Here is a 9836-nt window from a genome sequence, read left to right as displayed (position 1 = left end):
TTTTTCTCTTTCAGTATCTTAAACATATTGCACCACTTCTCTCTTGCCTTCATAGTTTCTGTTGAGAAATCCTCACATAGTCTTTTCAAGCTTCCCTTGTATGTGATACATAGCTTTTCTCTTGCTGCTTTCAGGATTCTCTCTTTATCTTTGATGTTTGTTAATCTGATTATTAAGTGTCTTGGCATAGGCCTATTCAGATCCATTCTGTTTGGGGTATGCTGTGCTTCATGGATCCATAATTTTATGTCTTTCATAAAAGATGGGAAATTTTCATTGATTATTTCCTCTGTAATTGCCTCTGCTTCTTTTGTCTTCTCTTCTCCTTCTGGGACACCAATGAAACATAAATTCTTGCTTTTTGTTTCATCTTTATGTTCCTGGAGACTGCTTATATTTTTCCATTCTTTTCTCTATCTCTTCTTTTGTGTATAGGTTTTCAGGTGCTTTGTTCTCCAGTTCCTGAGTGTTTTCTTCTGCCTCTTGAGATCTGCTGTTGTATGTTTCCACTATGTCTTTCATCTCTTTTGTTGTACCTTTCATTTCCATAGATTCTGCCAGTTGGTTTTTTGAACTTTCAACTTCTACCTTATGTAGATTCTGTGCTTTCATTGTTTGGCTCATCTCTTTTGCCATATCTTCCCTAAACTTTTTGAATTGATGTATTATTAATTGTTTCAATTCCTGGATCTCAGCTGAAGTGTAAGTTAGTTCTTTGACTGGGCCATAACTTCATTTTTCTTAGTGTAGGTTGTAGTTTCCTTTTGTCTAAGCATGATTTCCTTGGTTACCCCAGTCAGGTTTTCCCAGACCAGAATGAGCTTAAGTCCCAGAAGGAAGAAATATTCAGTATCTGGTTTCCCTGTGGGTGTGTCTTAGAAAATTTGTACACCCTGTATATTAGTTAGGGTTCTCAAGGGAAACAGAATCAATGAGAGGTGTCTCTGACTATCAAATTGTAAAAGTGACTCATGCAACTGTGGTTATGCATGAGTCCAAATTCTGTAGAACAGTCAACAAACTGTGAACTCCAAAGAAGGTGTCCGATGAACTCCTCAGGAAATGAACTGGCAACTTTGATGAACTCCTCAGGAAATGAACTGGGATCTTTGACAAACGTGTTCAATGAACTCTTCAGGAAACAAAACAGCAACTTTGATCAATTCCTCAGGAAATGCTTCACTGGGCAACCTAAGAAGAAGTGAAGGTCCTCTATCTGTCTTGCTTATAAGTCTTCAACTGATTAATTGGACTAAATCCAGCCAATTGCATTCTCTCATTGTGAAAGACATGCCCTTTGGTGAGTCTTCAGTCACAGCTACAGTCAATTGACTGATGATTAAATAAACTAGACTGTTGGTTTGTTAACCAGCCTCAGACTTCCTCACAGCAATTGATAGGCCAGTGTTTGCTTGATCAGACAGGTAGTTACTATCACCTGGCCAAGTTGACACATGAACCTAACCATCACAGTCCACCCCTTGTCAACTTGGCAGCTATATACATCACCTAAAATCATACTTTATCTCTAAGTGGATAACAATAACAGACATATACTTTGCCTAACAATACTCTGCTGTGCAGCATACATCTGGAAATGCACTGAATCTCTTCAGAATGGGGTGCAAGTCCTTGGGTGAAATTTGCTGTTAAAATTGATTTCCTTTAGCTTAAATACAGCAAAATGAACAGTACAGGTTATGCCATATGACAAGGGGATAAGACAGAGAAGAAAGCAAATGAGGAGGAAATGTTCATGTCATCATAGTCCTCATTTCTGTAACTGGTCACATGGCCATAGTTCATATTTATCACTACCTTCTTCCACTACCCATTCCATGTTCCCTTTACCTTCAGCAAGCACTTCAGCTGGCCGTGGTTCTTTGCCTGGTGGGGGACCCAAACTGTCATTCCTGAAGTTTCTTGGCCATTCACAGTCCTGCCTGGATTAGGTTGTTGCAGTTTTCCATGACTTTAATCACAGGGCATGGTAGTAGTAAGAAATGCCCTAGGGGATCTCCTGTATTCCAGGAAAACTCTTCTTTACTTACATTGTGTAGTTGCAGTGCTATTTCCCCTTGATAGTCAGGATCAATCACCCCAGCCAGTACAGTAATCCCCTTCCTTGCCTGTTGATTCAGAGGCATAAGAAGCCCAAAGTGGCCAGGTGGCAATCTTAACTTCCAGTTCAATGGGATTATTGTTGTGTTTCCTGGTGGAAGCACTCTTCCTTTTGGAACCAAGACCTGTAGACCAGCAGAGCTTAAGCTTGCAGAGACAGGAAGCAAAAATTTACCTAGTGGATCACTAGGAGTGATAGTGAGTGGTGCCACTCCTTTTTCCACCCCTTGATTCCTGGACCCATGAATCCTGGCTATGGGAGAAACAGCACCATAGAGTGCACGCTGATTCAGAGCATACACAGCCTCCTGGAGAACACTGCCCCAACCCTGCAAGGTATTGCCACCTAGTTGGCACTGTAACTGAGTCTTCAACAGGCCATTCCACCATTCTATCAACCCAGCTGCCTTTGAATGATGGGGAACATGGTAAGACCACAGGATTCCATGAGCATGTGCCCATTCCCTCACTTCATTTGCTGTGAAGTGGGTTCCTTGGTCAGAAACAATGCTGTGTGGAATACCATGATGGTGGATAAGGCATTCTGTAAGTCCACAGATAGTAGTTTTGGCAGAAACTTATCATGCAGGGAAGGCAAACCCATATCCAGAGTATGTGTCTATTCCAGTAAGAACAAATTGCTGCCCCTTCCATCATGGAAGTGGTCCAATGTAATCAACCTGCCACCAGGTAGCAGGCTGATCACCCCGAGGAATGGTGCCATATCGGGGCCTGAGTGCGGGTCTCTGCTGCTGGCAGATTAGACACTCAGCAGTGGCTGTGGCCAGGTCAGCCTTGGTGAGTGGAAGTCCATGTTGCTGAGCCCACGCATAACCTCCATCTTTACCACCATGACCACTTTGTTCATGAGCCCATTGGGCAATGACAGGAGTTGCTAGGGAAAGAGACTGATTGGCATCCACCAAATGGGTCATTTTATCCACTTGGTTATTAAAACCTTCTTCTGCTGAAGTTACCCTCTGGTGAGAATTCACATGGGACACAAATATCTTCATGCTGTTTGCCCACTCAGAAAGGTCTATCCACACACCCCTTCCCCAGACTTCTTTGTCACCAATCTTTGAATCATGTTCCTTCCAAGTCCCTGACCATGCAGCCAAACCATTAGCAACAGCCCAGGAATCAGTATACAGACGTACCTCTGGCCAGTTCTCCTTCCAAGCAAAGTGAACAACCAGGTGCACTGCTCAAAGTTCTGCCTCCTGGGAGGATTTCCCCTCACCACTGTCCTTCAGGGACATCCCAGAAAGGGGCTGCAGTACTGCAGCTGTCCACTTTCAGGTGGTGCCTGCATATCATGCAGAACCATCTGTAAACCAGGCCCAAGTCTTCTCTCCCTCAGTCAACTGACTGTAAGGAACTCCCCAAGATGCCATAGCTATGGGCTGGGAAAGAGAAGGTAAGGTGGAAGGAGTGGGGGCCATGGGCATTTGGGCCACTTCCTCATGTAACTTACTTGTACCTTCAGGACCTGCTCGAGCTCTATCTCGTATATACCATTTCCATTTTATGATGGAGTGCCGCTGTGCATGCCCAACTATATGGCTTGGTGGGGCAGACAACACCCAGCTCATGATAGGTAACTCAGGTCTCACGGTAACTTGGTGGCCCATGGTTAAGCGTTCTGTCTCTACTAAGGCCCAGTAGCAGGCCAACAGCTGTTTCTCAAATGGAGAGTAGTTATCTGCAGAGGATGGTAAAGCTTTACTCCACAATCCTAAGGGCCTGTGTTGTGATTCTCCTATAGGAGCCTGCCAAAGGCTCCAAACAGCATCTCTATTTGCCACTGATACTTCCAGCACCATTGGGTCAGCTGAATCATATGGTCCAAGCAGCAGAGCAGCTTGCACAGCAGCCTGGACCTGTCACAGAGCCTCATTTTGTTCCAGTCCCCACTCAAAACTAGAAGCTTTTTTAGTCACTTGGTAAAAGGGCCAGAGTAGTGCACCTAAACGAGGAATATGTTGTCTCCAAAACCCAAAGAGGCCAACTAAACATTGTGCCTCTTTTTTGGTTGTAGGAGGGGCCAGATGCAGCAGCTTATCCTTCACCTTAGAAGGAATATCTCGACAGGCCCCATACCACTGGACACCTAGAAATTTTACTGAGGTGGAAGGCCCCTGTATTTTTGTTGGATTTATCTCCCATCCTCTGCAACACAAATACCTTACCAACAAATCTAGAGTAGTTGCTACTTCTTGCTCACTAGGTCCAATCAACATGATATCATCAATATAATGAACCAGTGTGATGTCTTGTGGTAGGGAGAAATGATCAAGGTCCCTGCGGACAATATTATGACATAGGGCTGCAGAGTTGATATAACCCTGAGGTAGCACAGTGAATATAAACTGCTGGCCTTGCCAGCTGAACACAAACTGTTTCTGGTGGTCCTTGCTGACAGCAATTGAGAAAAAAACATTTGCCAGATCAATAGCTGCATACCAGGTACCAGGGATGTTTTGATTTGCTCAAGCAATGATACCACATCTGGAACAGCAGCTGCAATTGGAGTCACCACCTGGTTAAGCTTACGATAATCCACAGTCATCCTCCAAGACCCACCTCTTTTCTGCACAGGCCAAAAAGGAGAGTTGAATGGGATTGTGGTGGGAATCACCACCCCTGCAACCTTCAAGTCCTTAAGAGTGGCATTAATTTCTGCAATCCCTCCAGGAATCCTGTATTTCTTCTGGTTCACTATTTTGCCAGGCAGGGGCAGTTCTAGTGTCTTCCACTTGGCCTTTCCTACCATAATAGCCCTCACTCCAGGAGTCAGGGAACCAATGTGAGGATTCTGCCAGTTGCTGAGTATGTCTATTCCAATTATGCATTCCAGCACTGGAGAAATAACCACAGAATTGGTCCGGGGACCAACTGGACCCACTGTGAGATGGACCTGAGCTAAAACTCCATCAATCAATTGACCTCCATAAGCCCCAACTCTGACTGGTGGACCAGAGTGACATTTTGGGTCTCCGGGAATCAGTGTCTAATAATCCATGAAATATCTGATCATTTCCTTTTCCCCAATGCACAGTCACCCTGGTAAAAGGCTGTAGGTCCCCCCTGGGGAAGGCTGGGAGGAAGATTAACAGTATAAATTTTTGGCAGTGTAACAAGGTCCTTCCCCAAGGGTACCTGGCCTTCCCTTCATTCCAGTGGCTCCGGATCTGTAAACTGTCTCAAGTCTGGGAATTGATTAAGGGGCTGTGACTCTCAGTTTTGTAATTCAAGGGAGACTTTTGTTCACGTGACCTAGAATTCTTCTGCCTATATAGTTCAAACAAGAATTTAGTTGATTGCCCATCTATTTTACTACTTGGTACTCCATGATCCACTAGCCAATGCCATAAGTCTCTGGGAGTCATATTATTTTGATTACTGCTTTGAGCCTGTTTTCCATTATGGTAGCCATGCCCACCTTGTCTGTGACAACTGGAGCCACTTGGCTTCTACCGACTCGGGACCTGATTATCCCCATTGTGTTTAAGGATTCCAGCTCAGTGACAGCAGTTCCTACAGTAATATCTGACTTACAGAGAAGGGCAACTACAGAGCTCTTCAGGGATGATGGAGCTAGTCTCACAAATTTATTCCTTACAGTCCTGGTAAAAGGTGTGTCCTCTGGACAATCCAGGGCTGTGTGAGCAGGTCTTCCATGATAAATCCACTCTAACATTCCAATCTCTCTAAGCCTTTCAATCCCCTCCTCCACATTGTACCAGGGCAGTTCTGGCATTTCAACCTCTGGTAATGCTGGCCACCTTTTGATCCATGTTTCAGCCAGCCACCCAAACTGTTAACACCCTTTCTAACCCCTTGAGCTACAATATTGAATGCAGAATCTTTGCTTAGTGGGCCCATATCAGTAAATTCAGCCTGATCCAATCTTATATTCCTTCCACCATTATCCCACACTCTTAATATCCATTCCCACACATATTCCCCTGGTTTCTGTCTGTATAAGTTGGAAAACTCATACAGTTTCTTTGGAGTATAGCGTACCTCTTCATGGGTCACACTTTGTATGTCACCATTTGGGGCTTGTTGGGACTTGAGCCTAGTTCTAGCTCTTGAAGCAAAAACTGGTGGTGGGGGTAGGTCATGAAAAGTTAGAATTATCTCTCAAGCCATTCACCTCAGGACATTCTGTTGCATTTTCATCTCTTAAAACAGGATTAATCTCTCCAGACAAAGGAGTGAGGGCTGCTTCCACAGGGGAGGTGATTACAGGATTAGCAGGCACCGAAGGGTTAATCTCCTTAGGTGGGGGCTGGGTGGCAGGCTCCTTAGGGCAGACTGGAGGTGGGAAGCTGTTTCCCTAGGACAGCCCTCTACAGGAAAATCTAACAATGACCCAGAAGAATCCAGTGTTCCAATGTCCTCACTGTCATTATTATCAATCCATATGTCCCCATTCCAAGTTTCCGGATCCCATTCTTTTCCAATCAATGCCTTTACTTTAACAGCAGACCCCTTGAGAGATTGAGATTTTAGTTTATGTTGTAAATTTGCTACTTGCACAATGAGAGACTGTGTCTGGTTTTCAGAACCTTCCAGTCTGTGGGCACAGGAAATAAGATTTTCTTTCAGGGCACACATAGAAACCTTTACATCTGTCATATGGCGTTTAAGTTTTGAATCTGAAGCCTTTAGCTCATCCCTTTCTCTTACAACTTTATCCAAAGTATCTAAGAGCAGTCAGCCAACATCACTATACTTCTTAATACCGCAAAACTCTGTGAAGGTGTCAAAAACACCGTCACCCAGAGCCTTGCTTCATACTAGAGTATGATTAGGAGAATCAAACGGTGCTACTTTGTGTATTTCCTTTGCCAACTCATGCCATGGACTATCAGTACCCTCTTGATTATTGGAAATAGAGTCATTAGTGCCTCTGAATATAATCAGAGCAGAAAACAAATTGTAAAAGCCCATTTTAAGATTCTGTTTCTCAAGAACCACTCCCGGTACCAAGTTGTATTTGTTAGGGTTCTCTAGGGAAACAGAATCAATGAGAGGTGTCTCTGATAATCAAATTGTAAAAGTGACTCACGCAACTGTGGGCATGCATAAGTCCAAATTCTGTAGAGCAGTCAGCACACTGTCAACTCCAAGGAAGATGTCCGATGAACTCTTCAGGAAACGAACCAGCAACTTCGACGAACTCCTCAGGAAATGAACTGGGATCTTTGACGAACGTGTTCAATGAACTCCTCAGGAAATGAACAAGCAACTTTGATGAACTCCTCAGGAAATGCTTCACTGGGCAGCCGAAGAAGAAGTGAAAGTCCTCTATCTGTGTTGCTTATAAGTCTTCAACTGATTAATTGGATCAAATCCAGCTAATTGCATTCTCTCATTGTGGAAGGCATGCCCTTTGGTGAGTCATTAGTCACAGCTGCAGTCAATTGACTGATGATTTAATAAACCAGCCTGTTGGTTTATTAACCAGCCTCAAATGTCCTCACAGCAATTGTTAGGGCAGTGTTTGCTTGACCAGACAGCTGGGTCACCCAGCCAAGCTGACACATGAACCTAACCATCACATGTATGACCATCAGTGTACAAATGTCTAGTGACACTGCTTTTTGGATCTTCTGGGTATATACTGAGAAGTGAAATTGCCAGATCATAGGGTAATTCGTTACCCAGTTTTCTGAGAAAAGGCCAAACTGTCTTCTATACCAACTGTATCATTGTAAGTTCTCAGCAGCAATGAATAAGAGTTCCAATTTCTCCACACCCCCTCCAGCATTTATTGTTCCCTGTTTGTTTAATGGCAGCTGTTCTAATTGGTAAGAGATGGTATCTCATTGAGGTTTTGATTTGCATTTCCCTAATAGCTAGTGAAAATGAACATTTTTTTCATTTTTTTTTAGCCGTTTGATTTTCCTCTTCTGACAAATAACTTATCATATCTTTTGTCCATTTTATAACTGGGCTGTTAGTGCTACTGCTGTTGAGTTGTAGGATTTCTTTATATATATGTAGGATATCAGCATCTTATCAGCTATATGGTTTCCAAATATTTTCTACCATTGAGTTAGCTGCCTCTTCACTTTTTTGACATTTTTTTTTTTAGGCACAGAAATTTTGATATTGTGGAGACCCCAATTTATCTATTTTTATTTTACTGCTTGTACTTTGGGTGTAAGGTTTAAGAAGCTACCTCCTATTACCAGGTCCTAAAGAGGTTTCCCTATAGTATCTTGTAAGAACTTTACTGTGCTGTATCTTTTATTGAGGTGTTTGACGTATTTTTTGTTAACACATTTTTTTTTGAGATATACTCAGATACAAATCATCCAGTGTACAATCAGTAGTTCACAGTATCATATAGTTATGCATACATCACAATTTTTTTTAACATTTTCATTACTCCAAAAAACAAAAATAAAAATAGAAAAGAACACTCAAAACATCCATACACTACCCACCCCCAAATTATTCATTTACTTTTTGTCCCTATTTTTCTACTCATCTGACCAAACTGGCTAAAGGGAGAGTGAGCCAAAGGTTTTCAAAATCATATACACATATAAGCTAGTTATACGATCATTGAATTGTAATACAACAGTTTGTATTCATGACTAAATGGGATTTGTGTCCTTGATTATTGTGTATGGTAGTGTAGAAAACTTTACCTATTGTAATAAGCTATTTCCTATGTATTTTTTAGTTCGGTTAAGTGATTTTATGGGAGTTTTTATCGATAGGTTTAGTTCATATTATCTACGAACTTAATTCTAAAGTAGGAAAGTGGTTGTGGTCCTTAGGAAATATTTATTGTAAAAATGCAAGGAGGGTCTTTTAAATCAGGGTTGTGTAATCCAGTGACTCCTTGAAGTTGAGCTTCTAAAGAGTAAATCATTTTGCCCCTGGGAATTCCGTGTAGCAGTATGTATTTCAATTTCCTTTTTATTTATTTCAATTTTAAAAACATTTTGTATGTGGTAAATAATGTTATGAGAACAGAACTATATACAGTTATTAAAAACAAAGGACATATTGTAGAACAATGCAAGACTCCGCGTCTTATCTGTTCTGCGGATGTAGGCTGCATTCATCAAGGCTGAGGCAGGACCCAGACTGAAGGGTAAAGTGCGTAATCAACAGCGCTGTTCAACGCCTAATTGTCTCATTGTTTCCTCACCGCTGGAGGCAGAAGCATCGCGCTTATAAAGCCCGCTCAAGCAGCTACTGAAGTAAAAGGGGTCTCGGATTCACAGCCTCATCCCCGCAGCCTAAGCCACTGTGTCCGGGGGAGTCACAGGGCGCTAGCAAGTGCTGCCAAGTCCCCGGGGCTTCCCCCACCCGGGTCGCCATCAACCCCTCCGTAGAATCCATCCGTCCACTTCCTCTTTCGTCTCCAATCCGCAGGATTCAACCGAAATCCTCGCAGATCGACCATCAAAATGGCCATCGCGCCCGCCATTCCGGGTCACCCTCCACCTTTTCGGCTTTAGGGATTTTTTTAAACTAATTCCAACTTTGCGGGAGGCTTCACAAAGGCCGGCGAGGATTTGTTAGAAGCGAAACATTTTACAAAATTGCCAATTCCGAAAACATAAACAAAAGGAGAGAGCTAGAGAAGGGAAGAGAGGGATAAGGCGGTGGGGAGGAGATAAAGGCTACACTGTCGCTATGTTCAAGATCTCCCACCCGCTGGAAGGCAAGAGTACGCGATT

This window comes from Choloepus didactylus, chromosome Y (assembly GCF_015220235.1).
Source record: "Choloepus didactylus isolate mChoDid1 chromosome Y, mChoDid1.pri, whole genome shotgun sequence".
In the NCBI taxonomy this organism is placed as follows: domain Eukaryota; kingdom Metazoa; phylum Chordata; class Mammalia; order Pilosa; family Megalonychidae; genus Choloepus; species Choloepus didactylus.
Note: the sequence above shows the minus strand (reverse complement) of the source record.